The sequence below is a fragment of the Otolemur garnettii genome, unplaced genomic scaffold (assembly GCF_000181295.1).
Source record: "Otolemur garnettii isolate 467f Iridium unplaced genomic scaffold, OtoGar3 scaffold00134, whole genome shotgun sequence".
Taxonomy (NCBI): Eukaryota; Metazoa; Chordata; class Mammalia; order Primates; family Galagidae; genus Otolemur; species Otolemur garnettii.
This window is the reverse complement of record NW_003852529.1, coordinates 4,927,373-4,934,806: the sequence shown is the minus strand read 5'-3', so window position 1 is coordinate 4,934,806 and position 7,434 is coordinate 4,927,373.

Sequence of the window (7,434 nt, the reverse complement as noted above, 5' to 3'; positions counted from 1 at the left end):
CGTTCATGGTGTGTGTTCACAGCTGCGTTCATGGTGTGTGTTCACAGCTGCGTTCATGGTGTGTGTTCACAGCTGCGTTCATCATGTGCATTCATAGATGTGTTCATGGTGTGTATTCACAGCTGTGTTCATGGTGCGTATTCACGGCTGTGTTCATGGTATGTGTTCACAGCTGCGTTCATGGTGTGTGTTCACAGCTGCGTTCATGGTATGTGTTCACAACTGCGTTCATGGTGTGTGTTCACAGCTGTGTTCATGGTGTGCATTCACGGCTGCATTCACGGCTGTGTTCATGGTGTGTGTTCATAGCACGTGTTCTCAGTGTGTGTTCACGGCTATGTTCATGGCATGCATTCACAACTGTGTTTATGGTATGCGTTCACGGCTATGTTCACGGCTGTGTTCATGGTGTGTGTTCACAGCTGCGTTCATGATGTGCATTCATAGATGTGTTCATGGTGTGTATTCACAGCTGTGTTCTTGGTGTGTATTCATGGCTGTGTTCATGGTATGTGTTCATAGCATGTGTTCTCAGCATGTGTTCATGGCTGTGTCCATGGTGTGTGTTCACAGCTGCGTTCACATGTGTGTTCACAGCTGCATTCACAGTGTGTGTTCACGGCTGCATTCATAGCTGCGTTCATGATATGTATTCACAGCTGTGTTCACGGTTTCCGTTCATGGCTGCATTCATGGCTGCGTTCATGGTGTGTATTCACAGCTGCGTTCATGGTGTGTATTCACAGCTGCGTTCATGGTGTGTGTTCACAGCATGTGTTCTCAGCGTGTGTTCATGGTGTTTGTTCTCAGCTTGCCCCTGAGCTGTGGGAGGAAGAGGAAATTCCCGGCCACACAGATTAGCAAGGCCACGTTTCCTCTTTCAGGATTACTTGCTGTCACCACAGCCTCCCTGAAGGCAGAAGAGCCAGTGGCGCCCACAACGTCCGACTCAGTAACGCCAGTGTGGCTAAGAGGGAGCATCCCTTTCTTCACTGCTATAGGAGTGACAGGGCAGGGCTCCTGGGAAGGGCTCGTGGCAGCTGCCATAAGAGGTGTCACCCTCACTTCTACCCCATGGACCCCCCCAATGGGCACATCCTGGTTTGGGGACATTCATGAGGCAGGACGCCACCACACACTGGTGCCTTCCAGCATCCCAGAAGGTGCCGGGAACCCACAGGGGCTGCTCCTTTGGAGAAACAGTCTACAGGGAGACCCCATGGAAGCCCACAGCTCCCTGCTACCTTGTCCCTTTGTCTGTAAAGTTAGTCCCTTGGTCAGAAATGGATTGGGGGCTTTGTGAGGAAGGAGCTAGGCCAGCAGAAGTGGTTCCCACGGCAGAAGCAAATCCAGATGACCAGAGCCGAGCGTGGTGAGGACAGAGTTCCGCTGCCCACGGAGGAAGATGTCCAAGTCAGCTATGAACAGCATGCAATGTGGGTCACCCAAAATGCTGCTGACAACAGGCATCCACCTGCGGGTGTCCGGGGTGGCTCAGAAGACCAAGTCCATGTGTGGGGTCCCACAGGCAGCTCCCCATGATGCCCCATGTCTGCCACTGGGCACTACCCAGTCCCTGGGAGGAGGCTGCCCACCTGCCAGGGGGCTCCGAGGGTCCAGTTACCCAGCCTGGGTTGGCCACCCAGCTGCAGACCCCAGCAGAAAAATAATGACTGCCACACTTGGTGCCTGCAGACAGGCTCAGTGTCCAGCTGGCCTGGGGGGAAGCCCAGTGCTGTGTCTCCTCACCAGGGAGGGTCTGGCTCTGTTACCACACTGGCTGTGACATCCCATCATGGCTAAGGCTTAGGCTCCATGGGCCACAACAGCCACGTGGCTCAGCCTGCCCACAGCACAGCCAGCACCTGGGGCACCTCTGCTCCCTACACCTCCTGGTCAAAGCTGGCAGCTTGTTGGGCACCTGGGCACACATCAAGGCACACACCCAAACCAGCCCAGGTTTCCTCCAAGAAGTGCTGTGCACAGATGGCCCATGAAGGAGACATGGCCAAGGGCTCAGTATCCCAGAGAGGAACTTCACAAGGAAGCACAGGCCTTCGTTTTCATGGATTTTACTTCTCACTCTCCCACATACAGTTGTGACCAAAGCAACCCTCACAGGTCAGTGTCCTACAGGCTGGAGAAACAGCCAAGGCCAGTATAGACTCTGTCATAGCTGAGAGCCACAGTCCTGTAATCCCAGTGCCAGGCCACACTACTGTCCCTCCTGGGTGATAGCAAACTGCCTTTCTGGTTTTCTGCACATTGACTTAAAAACAACAGCAACAAGAACAGGCATTCAATGGCTAAACACTTGCCAGGCCCGAGAAGCTGTATTGATGTACTCAGTTAAGAATGTCTGAGGCCGGTGGTGCCTGTGGCTCAAGGCGTAGGGTGCCAGCCCCATATGCCGGAGGTGGTGTGGTCAAACCCCCCCCAAAAAAGAATGTCAGAGGTCACAGTTGCAATCACGTCACCACCTGACTTCAAAACCCTCCTTTGGCCCAGGGATTGAAAAACTCTGGAATATGAAAGTAAAGGGGAGTCACTGAACCACTGTGTTACAAAGTCACCCCACTGGACAGCCCCAAAGTGCAAGTACCCCAATCCACGATTTCACATTCTGTGGTCTCAGCAACCTGTGGTCAGCTGTGGTAAATATAGCAAGACAGAGCACACCCACTGAGTGACACCAGGGGCCATGACAAGCTGCTCAGCACATGGAGGAGGGTCTCATGAGGAGCTGGGCCTAGGGACTGGGACGCACACATGGTGTAAGTCCAGTCTATGGGGGTCCCCACGAGGAGCTGGGCCTAGGGACTGGGACCCACCCGTGGTGTATGTCCAGTCTATGGAGGATCCCCATGAGGAGCTGGGCCTAGGGACTGGGACCCACCCGTGGTGTATGTCCAGTCTATGGAGGATCCCCACGAGGAGCTGGGCCTAGGGACTGGGACACACACATGGTGTAAGTCCAGTCTATGGAAACTAGGTCGATGGAAGCAGGTGGTCAATGTTTAGGGGTGGGCAACTATGGAGGTTCTACTGTATTTTGGAGGAGAGAGACCATACTTACATGACTTTTATTACAGTATACTTTTATATACACTTACATGACTTTTATTACAGTATATTGTCACAGTTGTTCCATTTTATTATTAATTATTGCTGTGCCCAATTGTTATCAACTAGTTGTTATCATCACCAACCTTTAGACTTCAGCGCAGGTACATGTATGTACTGTAGGAACATGCCATGATACATTCAGTGCTTGCCGTGGTTTCAGGCAGCCACTGGCACTGTGGAACCTGGCCGCCGCAGGTAAGGGGCCACTGCACTCGCCAGCCAGGCGTGGAGCTGTGGGTGGGGTGTGTCCTTGCCCACAAATGCAGAAGTTGTGCCAGTGTGGTAGGTGTTCAGAGTGACTGTGTTTCAGCTTTGATGTTTCTATTGCCCTATATTCCTGTCCTATTCTGTGAAATGCCTGTTTGTGTCTTTTGGCCACTCAGATTCAATCACGTGCTTTTTTCTTACTGATTTACAGGGAAGTGTTTACGTGTTACTGGGTGAGCAGAAACCACCTGCTACTTACGCATGTGGTAAATATTGTGTCCTAACTAGTGGCTCGACACTCACTTTCCATGTGGTGACTTCTTGTAGATGAATATTCTTTGTGTTTTACCTTTTTATGAACATTTTAATGCAGAAAAAGGAAGCAGAAAGAATAGTTCCATGTACATGCCTGTGCCCTCTGTGATGGCCAAGTCTACATGGCAGCTTCGCTGGGTCTGGGTGCCCAGATGTTTGTAACTCCAGTCTGGATGTGGCTGTGAAGGAATCTCGCAGATGAGATCACTCTGAGTACAGCGGCTCACCCTCCACCAGGTGGGCCCCACTTAACCAGGGAAGGCCTTAAGAGCAAAGTTGAGGCTTCCTGGGAAGGAAGGAACTAGACCTTGGGACTGCAGCCAGGGGAACCTGCCTGGGCTTCCTGCCCACTGGCCTACAGAGTTCAGATTTGCCAGCGCCACAATTGAGCAGGCCAATTCCTTAATAGAAGTCTGTATTATGTAATACATGTATATATTACCTTGTTCCTATTTCTCTGGAGAGGATACACCCAACGCCTAGAGTAAAACAATGGTGAGCATCCGCCTTGCAGGCATGCCCTCTCTCTCTCTCTCTCTCTGGATATGTATGTACACATATAAAAGTTCTTAAATTAATTGTAATCAATTTAATTACAAACATCATGACAACGACACTTCAAGCTTAAATAGTTCAGCAAGTTCACCATTTATCTGCAAAGGTGGAGGACATTTTCTAATGAAACTGCACCCCCATTGTCACACCTTGCTAAAAATAATTCCCCGATAACACTGAAAACCCAATCCATATTCAATTTTTACCAAGTCCCCCCTAAAATTATCATTGCTGCCAAAGTCTAACCAAGCCCCAGGCTTTGGAAATGCCTCTTAGGCTTTTAAAATTTGTAACAGCGTTCAGCACCCATCCCCCCCAGCACCCCCCTCTAATCTTTTCCCCCAAGCCACTAACTTGCTTCAGGAGCCTGAGTCAGGCATTGGGACGTCCCGGGCTCTCGAGCTGTTTCTGAAGGTGCCCTTCTGCCTGTCCTCCCTGCAACTTCAGGTCAGAGCTGGACGCTGGAGCATTCGGGAGAATCTGCCCAGCTTTACCTCTTCTGCTGCGTGAAGACACAGTGTCATCCCTTCTGGAGGATGCAGTGACAAGTCACCATCCTGAAAGCCAAGAGGGAGCAGCCCTCACTGGACACCTATGCAGGCAGCTTGATCTTCCCCTAAACATATTTCCATTATCTATAAATAACCCAGTCTGGGAGGGGAGGTTGTTTAAGCAACACAAACAAAAAGTTACATCTTTTCTTTGTAACTAGTAACTGACTGTGGGTGCCATGAAGCCATCCAGTTCTCCAGCTACACTCGCCTGGCCAGAGCATCTATGGATGGTCTTTACCTGAATCACCTGTTTCACAAGGTTTTGCAAAATGGCAAGTTGCTAATTGTGCAAAGAATCACCCTAAGAAACCCACCCCCTGATATCCACACCCACATGCAGCCCCTCCTCTAGGGCAGTGTTGTTCAACCTTTCTTACCCCCTGGCACATTTGAATCTATAGTTAAGCTTCCACAGCATGCTTAAATTATGCTGATCCAAAATAGAGTAAAAAAAAAAAAAACCAAAAAGAATATACTTACTGTGCTTTGAACTTCTTTAGGAAATAATTTATTTATTTAAATTTAATTTAATTCAATGAAGTCACTAATTTTTTAATTTAATAATTAATTAATGATCTTTAAAATTTTTCACAGTAGACTTATTGAAAGTCACTGCTCTGGAGTGTGGGCTGGGCATGGTTATTCGCTTCTGACAAATAGGTTAAGGCAAAAGTGATGGGAGATGCCTCCTGCCTTTCTTCATTTAGGCCACAGAAAGGCCGGGACCCTCACATCTTGGCTCCCCCCCCCCGAAGCTGGCTGCCCTGCTGAAAGCATCCTACGGAGAGGCCCAGGTGGCCCATTGTCGGTGGGGAGCTGAGGCCCTCCATGCCCCGACCCACAAGGCACTGACTCCCGCCTGTCTGTACTAAGCTCCGAGTGGGCCTCGCCTAGTCGCGCTCCAGGTGGGACCACAGCTGCAGACATGGGGCAACCCTGGAGAGACCTGGGCTGGAGAACTCCGCACCAAGCCCCGCTCCGCCCTCTGCCCTACAGACGTGGGGAGGGTTGGCGTTTATGTGGATCAGTGCAGTGCTCTTCATTTCTGGCATTATGTGCTCACATTTGGAGACAATTCCCAAAGACCAACATAATTTTTAAAAGCTACAGTTTTCAGTGATATAACAGCAAATATTTTCACAAAACAATTTTGGTACCAAACCTTAACTGTGATGAGAATACTATTTATAAAATCTCCAAATTCAATTCTATCCCCAAACTAAAAGATGGCTAAAAATAAATGAAAATTTATATTTATTTACAACTTGACCTTTGAAAATAGTTCGGTGATTAAGACACATAAACAGATAAATGGACAAAGAATGGCAACAGGGAATTCACTCAAGAAATAGAAGTGGCTAATGAACGTGAAACAATGTTTAACTGGAGGATGGATAAGGAAGGGCAAACGCAAGGCCAACGGGCAGTTTTAATCTGCTCAGTTTGGGTCTAACTTGCTGCACAGCCACTGGTAACGAACCACCCACAGGGCCCCTCTGCCTGTGTCCTTAGCTGCCCTTCTTTGGGACGACACCTTCTTCCGTCACCAACGGGACTACTTAGGAACTGCTGAGGGATTCTTAATTTGGTTTCTTTCTGAGAGCTTTGTTCATTTGTATTTTTCTAGCAATGTTTTCATGTCATTGACATTTTCAAATTTCATAGTGTACCCTTATTTTCACACTCTATTTTGAGACAATTACAGACTCATAAGAAGACACAAAGAAAGGGACATCAGGGCTCTGCCAGGCTGTCACTGCTCTCCCGGTGCTGGCATCTGTCACAAGGTCCAAGCCACAGAGCCATGCTTTTTACCAGCCTTGCGCACATGTGTGTTTATGTTTCCATGTGATCATGCCATGTATGTGTCATGTGAACATGTGAACCTTTTTTTTTTTTTGAGACTGAGCCTTACTCTGTACCCTGGGTAGAGTGCTGTGACATCACAGCTCACAGCAACCTCAGACACTTGGGCTCAAGCAATTCTCTTGCCTCAGCCTCCCAAGTGGCTGGGACTACAGGCTCCCACCACAACACCCAGCTGTAAACACGTGAATCTTCACGGAACCACTGCCACGGAAAGAATCAGAACTTCACCACCACCATGGGCACCTCCTGCAGAGCCACCCCCAGCCCTGACCTCCACTCGTGTGTTCCCCACCTCCACCTGGTTATTTCAGGAATGTCATATAATGACCGTCACCTAGTCCGTGACGCCCTGTCACTCCTCACAATTGCCTGGGTCTGCGCACATCATAGAGTGTAGCAATAGCTTGTTCTTCTTTACTGCTGAGTAAAAGTCCGTGGCAGGGCAGAGTATGACATATTTAACCACCCACTTGTTAGGGGACATTTTGGTTGTTTCCAGTTTGGGGATATTATAAATAAAGCTGCTATGAATACCCATATGCAGTTTCTCGAGTGGGCATAAGTTTTCATTTCCTTTGGACAAACGCCCTAGAGTGTGATTGCCGCCAGTTGCACGAGTTGGTTTGTAAGAAACCACCAACGTCACGTTCCCTTGCTGCTGTTTTAACCTCCTGCCGACCTGAACGTGGGCCTGTGTTCTCTTGCCTAACACTGTTTTTGTTTGGTCATGATCCGATCTGCCAGGCTTTGCTAATTTATTAGTCTTTCTAAGGAAGCTTCTGGCTCCCAGCCTTGCTGCCGCACCTGC